This window comes from Antedon bifida, chromosome 6 (genome assembly GCF_963402885.1).
Source record: "Antedon bifida chromosome 6, ecAntBifi1.1, whole genome shotgun sequence".
Classification (NCBI taxonomy): Eukaryota; Metazoa; Echinodermata; class Crinoidea; order Comatulida; family Antedonidae; genus Antedon; species Antedon bifida.
The window spans coordinates 2,778,385-2,793,016 of NC_136231.1; the positions used below are offsets into that span (position 1 = coordinate 2,778,385).

Consider the following 14,632-nt stretch of genomic DNA (forward strand, 5'->3'; position numbering starts at 1 on the left):
CCTCCCATTTGAAATGTTTGAAAGGGCTTCCGAAATATATATTCTAGGAGGTGAATCCTCATACATAGATATTGATATGGTAGGATGAAAAAACGATTTGATGAGAATGCTCTTCGATGTGTTTAATACATTTTGTATCATCTAATATTGAAGTTGAATGTTTTATTGCGGTATTTTCTTGTATAAACTGAGCAATGTAAAACATGTGATGAAAAATACACATCACAGACTAAATGTAATAGTAAATAACAAATGTTTGCAATAAAAAAAAATATGAATATGATTGGCTAGAAACAAATACATAACTTGGAAAAGAACATATCAACAGACACTTGCTAGGTCTACCTAAGCCTACAGCATCTCTCCTTAATTATAATTGTGATTAAAAATGATAAATACTGTAACCGTTTTCCGATCGATTGAATTTCAGTGTTAGATTGACGGCCTAGCTCCCTAATCGAATACATACAAAGGGTACCTACATTGTGCTTGATGAGCAACACAAGTCGCTCAGTCAACATCATCACAGGTGGTGGTGGTAACACACAGCTGGGTTTTACCACAGCCTAGCGTCTGAGCTAAACCTATTCTAGGCCTATATAAAATTAACAATATAGATACTGACCAATAACTCACAAAGCTTAGTTATCCTTATAAAATCCCGTTATACTATCCAATATGTAACATTTCTGTCAATTCACCTTCATCATTTACGGTCACCTCTGCTGTTATTGTACAGTTTGACAAATCCAGCAGTCAAAACAAACCACCAAACACATCATCACCTGGTGGTGGCCTGGGGAAATAAATTGAGGGCGCTGTAAACAATTTCGGTACTTTCACTTTTTCCAAGATCTTATAATAGACGACTTTTTTCAAAGTTAAGCAGATGAAATTTTTTAACCTCCATGTTTAATAAAAGAGTCCAAAACATTATTTTCCTTCATTGTTAATATAATTATAATGATCACATTCGGCCTCCTTAATCATTAATTAAAAAAAATCTTTATGATAAAATCACTTTTATATAGGGGACTAGTCTCAGGGGGTTTCCAAGTCACGGAGGCCAAGATTAACACATGGTTGTTCTTCCCTCATGAGGACATGCACATACAAAATACAAATACAATATTTAACAATAACAATATTTATGTACAGTATATACAATAATGTAAAAGTGTAATAAGTATGAAAGCCAACACTTGACTTTGCACCTAGGTTTTTAGTCGCGTGCAAATGCGACTCTATTAGCTCACTATGTCGGTCGGTTGGTCGGTCGGTAAACAATAACTCAAATTTGCGCAAGCGACTGCAGCCATATATATGGCCTTGCTTATATTTAGTAAAGGCCGAGCAACATCTAAGTGAATATGCCTAAGGTTGTGTGTATTTAAAAATTCAAATATATTAGTGATATCATTTTGAGTCTTATCATTAAGAGAAGACGATTTACAGTTTGCGTTTCAAAGAATTGTTTGTGTTATAAATATTGAATCATCATCCCCAACATCATTATCTGTTGGCATTGCTGTAATAATTAAACAACCACGATGGAATACATACGTTATGCATGCTGAAGAGTTTGCTTTGATTGAAACAGACTATGATGATAAATAAAAATATCATTGCGACCTCTAGCAAAACAGACTAACTGCTGCTGCTATGATGATAAATAAAAATATCATTGCGACCTCTAGCAAAACAGACTAACTGCTGCTAAAAATGATGATAAATAAAAATATCATTGCGACCTCTAGCAAAAATCGGTAACTTTACTTATTCGGTACATCAAGGCTACGGACAGCACGGTACCGACTGTCGCTTGTCTCACAATGCATATTTAAATACAATGACGACAAACACAAATAATTGTATTTTCGAACATCTGGGAACACCTAATCGCATTTATCCTCTTATTAATTTTTATATTTTGTAAATCCTGTATTATGCTTTTTAATCTGTATATTGTTACTGTACTGTATATTGTTGAATGTTCCTGTATTGTATTTCTTGTGTAAATTGCCTCCTTTTTTATATATAATTATCATTGGTTTTATACTTTTATTCAAATTTTAATATTGAGAAAATGTAAATATCTTTGTAATTCAGCTAAGGCTGCGATGATGATAGTGAAATAAATGAAATGAAATGAAATGAAAAAATTGTTACTGTACTGTGTATTGTACTTTGTGTTCTAACATTTTACTGATTTTATATAAAATATATTAAAGTTGCCATGAGAAAAACCAATTTCAAATCTTTCTTTGAATTATTTTACAATAAAGTTATCTTGTAAAGTTATCTTATCTTGTATCTTGTATCCACGTCGTGAAATATAGAAAATAGTGTACATGTGAAATACGAACATTATTCTATTGTTATTTTTCTATAATATAAGTTAAAATCATGCTCATTCGATTAAAAAATATACTTTAACCAAACAGGATAATATCGCCTACAGAATGTAGTTTTTTTTTCAAGGTGCTTTTGGAACAAAACGCAAGCAGAGTAGGCCTAATCGAAAGTCAACAACTTCTGCAGACCTTACTTAGACCTATTAGAAAAGTAACAACAAAATGTGAACAAGGTGTGTGGAATATTGAAACACTTGAGATGAGCTTAATTTTAAATTTGAATATTCAATCTACATGGTAGATGGATGAAGCTATTGTTCTAACCACGTGACTATGTGCCGATATTTCTTTAGTAGACCTACCGTAGGCCCATATGATACCATTTCGGCAGAAACCATGTTTCAAGTAGGTCATACCTTCTGCAACCACCCTGGTTTGCAGTAGCATATTGGTAATATACCGTAATGTTGAAGCGATCTACTGTATTGAGGTAAGCTGTAGTTTCTTCAACCACCCAGAATTTCGTACCGTACTGTATTGAGGTAAGCTGCAGTTTCTGCAACCACCCAGGATTTTAGTCCGTACTGTATCGAGGTAAGCTGCAGTTTCTGCAACCACCCAGGATTTCTTACTGTACTGTATTGAGGTAAGCTGCAGTTTCAGCAACCACCCAGGATTTTAGTCCGTACTGTATTGAGGTAAGCTGCAATTTCTGCAACCACCCAGGATTTCGTACCGTACTGTATTGAGGTAAGTTACAGTTTCTGCAACCACCCAGGATTTTAGTCCGTACTGTATTGAGGTAAGCTGTAGTTTCTGTTCGTACCGTACTGTATTCCGGTAAGTTGCAGTTTCTGCAACCACCCAGGATTTTAGTCCGTACTGTATTGAGGTAAGCTGCAGTTTCTGCAACCACCCAGGATTTCGTACCGTACTGTATTGAGGTAAGTTGCAGTTTCTGCAACCACCAATGATTTTAGTCCGTACTATATTGAGGTAAGCTGCAGTTTCTGCAACCACCCAGGATTTTAGTCCGTACTGTATTGAGGTAAGCTGCAGTTTCTGCAACCACCCAGGATTTCTTACCGTACTGTATTGAGGTAAGCTGCAGTTTCTGCAACCACCCATGATATTCGTACCGTACTTTATTGAGGTAAGTTGTCGTTTCTGCAACCACCCAGGATTTTGTACCGTACTTTAATATATATACCAATTTGTAAAGAGCCAATTCCAGCAACAAATGATCAAAGGCGCTGTGGACTAAGATGATTGAGGTAAGCTGAAGTTTCTGCAACCATCCAGGATTTTAGTCCGTACTGTATTGAGGTAAGCTGCAGTTTCTGCAACCACCCAGGATTTATGTCCGTACTGTATTTCGTATCCGCGCTCATAATTGATATTTTAGAGCCGATATTTTTACAGCCGAAAGTTACCGCCTCTTGAAATCTAAACCTGTGGTGACTTGTTATAATTTCTTCTGCACTATAATAATATTTTGTCGATTCTGTCGTGTTAACGCACAAAAAATAAAATCAATGTGTCGCTTACGACGGCCTGTTCTCGGAATGAAACCCAATACTGGTGTATAATATAGAATATAAATTATGTAATGTATTCATAAATTATTAATTTTCTTTCTTCTATCGAACTTTCAGTGATGAAGGAACGTTCGCATATTTGGACTGCCCACGATGGCGTTCGTGGGCGTGCGATTTTTAAATATCATCAAGCAGCAATGAACTAACAATTATTCTGTTGGGAGCTATAATAATTCTATTATTAGACTAAGCGACTAAGGTGAATCGCAGAGACTTATACATCAGGGCATTATTCACAATTTTGTATAAATAATTATACGTTTGCGGGTATTTTTTCACACCATTTACCAGGCTAGGTGACTTACCAAACATACAAAAAAAACCTTCATAAAGGCATATTATTAGTTGGAATGGTTTTCACCTTTAAATTGTAAATGATAAATTGAAGTTGCAATGAATTTCAATAATATAGGCCCCCGCAAAATAATTTACTTCAGACATGATAATAGATAACTAATGGAAAATGATATTATGTTTGATCGGTCATTCCTGGATGAGTGAAGTATTGCTATAACTTTAAAAATATAATAAGTATAATGTCATAGTAAGTGATAGCATGACGGAAATGTGTATGTTATGTCCTCTTATTATATTTATAATGTGATGTCTTTCTTTAAAGATCCCCCAAAAACATGAAAAATAAAGATTAATAAAATCAGACTTTGAATAGATTATTTTGTAGTTTTACAGTTAATCACTTCCGTAGACAAAAAATTAATGATTTTGACTTATAAAATGACAAAATAAATGGTTAAATTCAACCAAATACCCATTGGCTGTCAGCCAATTTGACTATATTTTGCTTTAAAAATAGTGGGTAACTATTAGGTGACATTATAATGGCATATTCAACAGAAAAATGTTTTAAAATTATTTTTTCAGGGGGACAATACATCTTTAAGAGAGCAATTGGTTCATTGGTTTACCGTATCAATTTAAGAGGTATTTTTGCTTACAAACCAGATTTAAAGACACCCTTATTTCAAATGTAGGCCTATTCGTTCATTTATCATGGTAAAAATCGTTTACAAATACAAGAAAAAGAGAACAAGCAATAAGTGTAAAATAAATAATATTATTATACAATTATTAATTATTATGAACTTTTTAACACAATGTATTCTATGTCTTCTTTATAGTGTACCAGACTGTTCTCACAGAGTGGCCCATAAGACAGACAACACACTTAAACAAGGCCATATACATGGCTGCAGTCGCGTGCTCAAATGTGAGTGTTTACCGACCGACCGACCAACTGACCGACATAGTGAGCTGTAGAGTCGTATATAATGCAAAGACAATTTAATTTTATGTTTTTATGCTTTAATATTACTGGTAAATGGGTAAAGAGACATTTAAGTTGGCATAAGCAAAACAAAAGTAAATTTCCTGGACAAACCGCATCGGAAAAAACGAAAGGTCGAGATTGCTTCCGTTTGTTTGTTTGTTTACTATTAAAACACGTTCATGGAGATGTTTTGATGATGAAACCGATTATATCATGGAAAAATAAGATTTTGTGATTTGAAAAAATAATTATAACGATTACTTCAAAAGCTGAAGCCCTGTGTATAATTAATTGGTAGGCCTATATTGGTTTTGCTCATAGGCAAATCTCCAGCCATAATGATGGTAAAATTAATACTTAATTTAAATGATAAACTTAATTATTTTTAAACGTCAAATGTAAGGTAAAAGAGATGTATTCAAAGTAAAACGTGACCAATTGAATGAAAGATGATTAAACAGATGGAAACTATACGTCACTGATTCAGACTATCATGACGTCATTCTCAACTATGGCACGTCACAGCAATAATATTGTGTGTGCCCTATTGTGTTTTCTGATCAGATGCACTAAATGAAATGTGCGAAGACCAAATACACGCAATCAAGAATACACACGTTTTATTAGGTTATATGCATGATATGCATATAACCTCTTGATTCTGTCAGGATCTTTATTTATTTATTAGGTTATATGCATGATATGCATATAACCTCTTGATTCTGTCAGGATCTTTATTTATTTATTTATTTATTTATTCTTTCCTTAGCACTATTTTGTCCGTGAATTATCTTGGCATCAGTTTCATCTAGCTAAGTCAATTTTTCAGAGTATATTCCTTATGGCCAGGAATCGATGTGGTCATGTTTTCACGGTGCGCAATCATAAATTACGCGGTCTACGCGCGATTTAATGAAATCACGTTTGTAATCATATCTTCACAAGCATGAATCACTTTTAAACAAAATTTGGTACTCATAAATTTCAGGTCATATTTCATCACATGGCAATATAATTACGTGCGTAGCGCATATAACGCATGCGTACGCGCGCTTAAAAGTTTTAAAATTGTCAAAATTTATTTTCGATGAAATTAGAGTACGTTTCAGGCAATTTTAAGCGTTTAAAAAATTGCCACGAGTGCGCAGAATTTTGCACGCGCACTGCGCGTTAAACGTTAATGCGCACTCTTTTTGCCCGATTTCTGTTTTACAATCTTTCTTTAATAATATCATCATATTTGATTCACTTTTCAACTCGAAATTGCTTATACAAGCACGTCAAAAGTGACAGGCTACGCACGTATAAGTTAACAAAATAGTGAAAATATGCTAAATTTTAAAATTAATATATATCGTCAGAATGCTGGGGAACACCTATTTTTTATTTCATTTTCTTGAAGTGTATGTATCATATGTATGATTTATTATCAAATTAAGAGAACAAAAGTTGATTAAGTCATCATTAATTGCATATTGAATTTAAAAAAATTAATTTCGACAATCAAACAAATTTTGACATTTTCTTAGGCCGAAATAACAAACTTAACATTAACTTTCTTTCTTAAGAATTTCATATATTAAAGTTAAAAGTATATAGTTTGACAGTGCATCATTTTTTTAAATTTTTAAAGATGTCATCATAGTAATAAATTATAATTCATTGCGGTATGTAATAATCTATCTGCACCAAAGTGGCTACTGAATAGTAAATACACGGAGGAATCATTCTACATGTTTTAGTAAGTTGCGTATGGCTCGGTGGTCTGTGCTCGTGTCTATAGCATTCAAGGTACCGAGATCGAGCCTCACTTTGGGTAACGAAACGAAATAAGATTTTTTTTTATTATTTGTATTGTTTGTTCAATTTTATTTCTTAGTGTATAGATTATACACATGATTTATAATGAAATCTAGATAAAAAGAAACTTATGTCAAGATTCAAGATTCAAGAAATTTTATTTGTCCATAAAAATGGAAATTCACTTTGCTTGGTAGATTAAAACAACAATATTGCAAACAATTTAAAACGGGCAGTATTATAACAGATTAAAAAACTTATGTCTTTATTATTATGTAACAAATGTGGTTTATGACATTATACGCAGAGGGATCTTTGATCGGATTGCGATACCGGCTATTGTATTTGCGTTAGTAAGATCCTAGCATATATTATAAATAATTAAAGATTCTGAGAAAATCAATCAATCAATATATCTTTTACAAATCAATTATCTTTATTTTAATCAATGCATATAACCTATAATTCGTCATAGTGACGAATTAAATCTAGTTTATTTATTTATTCTTTCCTTAGCACTATTTTGTCCGTGAATTATCTTGGCATCAGTTTCATCTAGCTAAGTCAATTTTTCAGAGTATATTCCTTATGGCCAGGAATCGATGTGGTCATGTTTTCACGGTGCGCAATCATAAATTACGCGGTCTACGCGCGATTTAATGAAATCACGTTTGTAATCATATCTTCACAAGCATGAATCACTTTTAAACAAAATTTGGTACTCATAAATTTCAGGTCATATTTCATCATATGGCAATATAATTACGTGCGTAGCGCATATAACGCATGCGTACGCGCGCTTAAAAGTTTTAAAATTGTCAAAATTTATTTTCGATGAAATTAGAGTACGTTTCAGGCAATTTTAAGCGTTTAAAAAATTGCCACGAGTGCGCAGAATTTTGCACGCGCACTGCGCGTTAAACGTTAATGCGCACTCTTTTTGCCCGATTTCTGTTTTACAATCTTTCTTTAATAATATCATCATATTTGATTCACTTTTCAACTCGAAATTGCGTTATACAAGCACGTCAAAAGTGACAGGCTACGCACGTATAAGTTAACAAAATAGTGAAAATATGCTAAATTTTAAAATTAATATATATCGTCAGAATGCTGGGGAACACCTATTTTTTATTTCATTTTCTTGAAGTTTATGTATCATATGTATGATTTATTATCAAATTAAGAGAACAAAAGTTGATTAAGTCATCATTAATTGCATATTGAATTAAAAAAATTAATTTCGACAATCAAACAAATTTTGACATTTTCTTAGGCCGAAATAACAAACTTAACATTAACTTTCTTTCTTAAGAATTTCATATATTAAAGTTAAAAGTATATAGTTTGACAGTGCATCATTTTTTTAAATTTTTAAAGATGTCATCATAGTAATAAATTATAATTCATTGCGGTATGTAATAATCTATCTGCACCAAAGTGGCTACTGAATAGTAAATACACGGAGGAATCATTCTACATGTTTTAGTAAGTTGCGTATGGCTCGGTGGTCTGTGCTCGTGTCTATAGCATTCAAGGTACCGAGATCGAGCCTCACTTTGGGTAACGAAACGAAATAAGATTTTTTTTTATTATTTGTATTGTTTGTTCAATTTTATTTCTTAGTGTATAGATTATACACATGATTTATAATGAAATCTAGATAAAAAGAAACTTATGTCAAGATTCAAGATTCAAGAAATTTTATTTGTCCATAAAAATGGAAATTCACTTTGCTTGGTAGATTAAAACAACAATATTGCAAACAATTTAAAACGTGCAGTATTATAACAGATTAAAAAACTTATGTCTTTATTATTATGTAACAAATGTGGTTTATGACATTATACGCAGAGGGATCTTTGATCGGATTGCGATACCGGCTATTGTATTTGCGTTAGTAAGATCCTAGCATATATTATAAATAATTAAAGATTCTGAGAAAATCAATCAATCAATATATCTTTTACAAATCAATTATCTTTATTTTAATCAATGCATATAACCTATAATTCGTCATAGTGACGAATTAAATCTAGTTATTAATTAATTCAATAATTCAATCTTTTATTTTTCTGATCCATAGAAAGTAAAATTACGTATAAATTAATGTTAAAAGCGAAATCTCAGAATGGCATTCCATCCGTGGAGAGCATCTTTGACTTATATAAGACGTTGTCTATAATCGTTGAGACTACAGTAAAACATGTTTACTTTAATTAAGACTAAACATCAATGTATTTCGATGGACTACATAAAATACAGTCATTCTCAACTACGTCATCAACCATATGTCCTCTACCTGACCCAGGTGTTCTCTGATAGATATACATATCCTGGAGTAGACTCATTATCTTAGCAACTTGAACAACACAAACACAATAGACACGATTTCTGGGGTAATCCCTTTAGAGAGGCGCACCTTTAAGTATCCTATATTGTTTCCTGTGTAATAAAGTGTGTAGTTATCAGATTAACTATTGCTTATTTACGATTTACTCACATGATAATTGAGAAACGCAGGCTATGCTGGACTAGCCGCCAAACCAGAAAGATGATCAAAAATAACCGTAAGTTTATAATTATTCTGTAATCTTAACATAATTTTTTATTTCTATATTTATTCTATTATTGTGTTTGTTTTTCGGTGTTGGCCGAGCGGTCTGTCTGTCTGTCGATTATCTAATTAGTTAATGCATGTTTGATAAAGAACGTGGAATGAATAAATGAATAAATGTTACCTTTAAATATGACAATATCCTGTTAAAATGCCTGGTGTATTTTTAGATTATTATGTTTTTTAGTTCCTAATAATAAAATTTAGGCAAAAAAAACCAGTTTCGAATTGTTCTTATCCGGTGGCAAGTTACAGTGAGTAGTTCGTTACATTTTGTTTCGCTAGAAATATATTCCGTTGTCACAATTAATTCATCTATATTTATCCGTATATATATTAAAAGATTATCATTTTCATAGTTTTGATATGGTGGTACGTACATGGACCGTTGTATTGGCATTCAGTATTTACATCAGTGTCACCAAGAGTGACAGTGTGAACTAAACTTTATTGTCTCTCTTTTAAATCATAGGCACAGTCTCAATGAGACTGATGTGCAACAAGTTTACAGGGAAGAGTGACAGTGTAAAGTGATCTTTATTGTATCTCTTTTAAATCAGAGGCACAGTCTCAATGAGATGTGCAACAAGTTTACAGGGAAGAGTGACAGAGTGAACTGATCTTTATTGTCTCTCTTTTAAATCAGAGGCACAGTCTCAATGAGATGTGCAACAAGTTTACAGGGAAGAGTGACAGAGTGAACTGATCTTTATTGTCTCTCTTTTAAATCAGAGGCACAGTCTCAATGAGATGTGCAACAAGTTTACAGGGAAGAGTGACAGTGTGAACTGATCTTTATTGTCTCTCTTTTAAATCAGAGGCACAGTCTCAATGAGATGTGCAACAAGTTTACAGGGAAGAGTGACAGAGTGAACTGATCTTTATTGTCTCTCTTTTAAATCAGAGGCACAGTCTCAATGAGATGTGCAACAAGTTTACAGGGAAGAGTGACAGAGTGAACTGATCTTTATTGTCTCTCTTTTAAATCAGAGGCACAGTCTCAATGAGATGTGCAACAAGTTTACAGGGAAGAGTGACAGAGTGAACTGATCTTTATTGTCTCTCTTTTAAATCAGAGGCACAGTCTCAATGAGATGTGCAACAAGTTTACAGGGAAGAGTGACAGAGTGAACTGATCTTTATTGTCTCTCTTTTAAATCAGAGGCACAGTCTCAATGAGATGTGCAACAAGTTTACAGGGAAGAGTGACAGTGTGAACTGATCTTTATTGTATCTCTTTTAAATCAGAGGCACAGTCTCAATGAGATGTGCAACAAGTTTACAGTGAATAAAAATATATATTTATATAAATTTTAAAAAAAGCAAAGGATTGTCATGAACAACCATTGAAAAAGTTGACATCTTCAAATATAAAACCAAAATATTAAAGTAAACTGAGAAAGATTTAAAAATTTACAAATTAAGTTTGAGAAGGAATTGTATTATAATATATCATTTTGTGTGGCACTCAACATTACACGAATTACTAAACAATTATAAAAAAAAGTAGAACTTTCATCTATTAACCCTTAAAACATGATGATGGTAAAACTTATTATAAAGGAGGAGATTTTTACAACAGTATGGATAGTATTAATAAAAAGGTCAAAAAATACAAGTCCCCATCTTGTCTTCAATAGACATAAATGTACTTAATAAATGTAGGCCTAAATCTCTAATTATATACAATAATATGTATTATCGTGTTACCGTTGAGGTTAGACTAATACAGATGAAACATGTGATAAGTGTTATGTGTCATTTTATCGAAGAACGTGCTCATTAGACAGCACACATTATATACCGTACAGTATACAGTACCTAAGATATGGCAATTTAGAAAACGAATACGTTGGTTTGTTTCACACGAAACTTGATTGCAGTTGTTTTAAAAAGGTAAAAAACCTCACGACAGGATATATTTATTTGTCAGTGATAATATATTGGTGAAGCGTCAACCATCATTCATTCAACTACTTCATGTTCAGGTATTTGAGTGTACAAAATCCATGGACTGTGATGGCATATCAATGAAATATAACCTTTAGAAAAATTCAGAGTCCAAAGAATAATAAATTTGTTTATAATCCGACAAAATGCCACTTGCCCACTGTTTTTTATTTGGTTCATATAACCAGTGACATTTATTAGCTGCCCAATCTAATAAGAAATATCATAAATTTATTTGCTTCAAATCGGTTTGATTATTTTCCGTGTCTGATCCTAATGCGGGGGAAGACTTAATATCGCGCATAAATGTCAAGAAAATGTTGAAAGATATACAACGTATTCTACCAACAAAGAAAAATGATAGACCAGGTTATATAATTTTGTTAAATATTATTTCAACCAAGGAAATTTAATTGAAAAAATAACTAAAGAAAACGTAAACGTTAATCAGCTCAATGCTGCTCATTGGAGGATGGATGGCGTGCGACTATGTTTACTGGTTATTCGTGTGCCTACGTGTGTCAAAGTGTAGGCCTATTGTTATGCTTCTTAAAGCGTGGTTCCCACTAGAACGCAACGCAACGTAACGCAGCGACGTATCGACGCAAAGTGATGTATTGCGTAATCGCAAGTGGGAACCGCCGACGCAACATTACTGTAAAAATCGCAGGTTTGATTTCACGCAGGCGGGGGCAAACACAATGATTGGAAGGGCATTTTCTTACGTTGCGTAGATTGCGTTACGTTGCGTCGCAAGTGAGAACAAAGCTTAAGCGTGGTTCTCACTAGCGACGCAACGCAAGGACGTAGACGCAACGCAAGTGAATTGACCAATCACAAGCGATGGCTTATTCGATTGTGATTGCTAACTGTCTATAACTTCGCTTGTCATTGGTTAAAACGCTTGCGTTGCGTTTACGTCCCGTTGCATCCAAAATGCGAATCAAGCTTGAGGGAGCGTGGATAAAGATATGATTTCCATGCTATGCAATATGTGACGATGTTGAAATAATTGGCTTTTTTGTGCCATGCATTCCAACATAACATTCATACCAGAATAATACAGATTTCTCCAGTATCATATTGGCAACATATTAAATTATGAATTATTATCAGCGATAAGTTGCTTTCTATGCTTAAAAGTGACGATGTCATAAAGCATGATGTATTCAGAAGATCCTCATTATGAGTCCGTCGATCAAACTATATTAAATTTAATAATACAAAATGTAGAATTCTAAGAATTTCAAATTGCGCTTCAAGAAAAAGAACAAATTAAAGTCTGTTTGCAAATGTTGTCCTTTAAGATATTTATTTTGAAGTGAAAACCTTCTAAGAATCACAAACAGTGAGTGTTGCTTTCTTTAATTTGAGTTAAAGGATGTTGACACAATGCACCTTAAGTGAAATAGGCCTGGTTATAAGCCCCCCGCAGAACAATGGGCCTAATCGGCTGTACACGTCAGTTTGATGTTGTATGACAGACAAGAGTGCATCTCTTTAGCAAGTGAAATATTTATAAGCACCACTAGACTTGTCTTTTTTATTTATTTTTTTAAATTTCGATTTTTGTCTGAAACCAAGCTCAAGTACTATACGTATGAAACGCCATAGGTGCAAAAATATTTATCTTTTTACAAAAATTAAGACAAAACTCCGTCTGGAACCCAGACTAAAGCACCACCAACCAGAGCACCTTATTCGGTTTTAGACCTACTTGTATTCGTCAAGTTTGGGGTTAGGTAGTCTATGGCAGAGTGAATCTTGAGCTGAAGACACGACGCCCAATGAAACAGTGACTTATCGGTTGTACTATTGCCTCCGTCAATTTTGGGGATGTTTAGGACAGACATGAGCTAAGTGAACAACTCATGCATAAGCACCATTAACCATGGGACCTTAATCGGTTGTAGGCATATAGACGTACGTGTCTTCGTCAGTTTGGGGTCGGTCTATGATTAAGAAATGAGTGAATGGATTTGTAACGCGTATCTAAATCACTCATGCGTGTCCCATAAGGCCAAAGCGGTACCGCGATTATTTGAAAGTACATGCGTCCCTACTTCATGCCGAAGGACAACGAGAGAGCAAATACTCCATAGAAATACAGTGATACCACAAGGTTTCTGACATGCGAATCAAATAAGAAAAGAGAAAACGAAGTAAATATTCATCCGATTCTGTAGCTGTCAGTAGATTATTACAGTTAGATAGGTATCTGGTAGACTGGAACAGTCTTCCACAGAGAGTCTACTGACAGCCACAGAATCGGGTGAAATATTTGAAATTCAATTCAACTTTATTGAGATTCGGATGCTGAAATTCCGTCTAGAACCTTAACTAACAACTTCAAATGCATATGGTAGATAAAGAAAATAACATTTTTTTTAAATACCTACATTTAATACCGTTCTTTGGCTTATCGATATACTGTATGTTACAGCCTAGTATACTTTACTAAATTTATTTGGCATTTACATAACTATATACGACATAATGACGTAGACATTGACGAAAATCGGCAAATTTTTATGGCCGTGTTCCCGCGCTTCTCATGAATGTGACAATAGTAAATAACGATCATCGCTTTTTTATTTTCTTAAAGATGAACCTGCTTAACGATTTTTGTTTGTATTTCTACATAAGAAGATGGACATTTTAATGGAAATTATGTTCTCTTCAATAATATCAACAAAATAGATCATGTTATTTCAGTAATATGAACTTTGATAACGAACGAACAAATAAATAAAAACGAGAAGCCGCTTTACGACAATTGTGACATTTGTTGTTATTGGATGCGAAGTTGCAATATTCTCCGGAGCTACAACGACAAACACGACATCACGAAAGATAAAAATTACTTTTGAAATCCAAAACAAAGAGTTTGAAAAAAAATCCTATCGAATGGAGGTTCGTGGATTGAGAATACAGACAGCAATGTATAATAATGTCGTAATAATGTAATGTCGTAATAATGTAATGGCAGCTATTAAAAAATGGTACAATTAAATGTGCAAATAAA

General features: G+C 33.4%; 1 protein-coding gene across 4 annotated transcripts in view; it reads right to left on the minus strand.

The window, feature by feature from the left end:
* LOC144845794 (ras-specific guanine nucleotide-releasing factor 2-like) overlaps positions 1-14,632 on the minus strand; it is a 111,459-nt gene that overhangs the window by 71,685 nt on the left and 25,142 nt on the right. For 3 of the 4 annotated variants that reach the window (XM_078703235.1, XM_078703234.1, XM_078703232.1), the window contains exon 1: positions 626-747. The exons of the other annotated variant lie outside the window; for it this stretch is intronic. The gene's annotated coding sequence lies outside the window, so the exon portion shown is untranslated. Of the gene's footprint in view, positions 1-625; positions 748-14,632 lie in introns of those variants that run through there. 4 annotated transcript variants of the gene reach the window in all.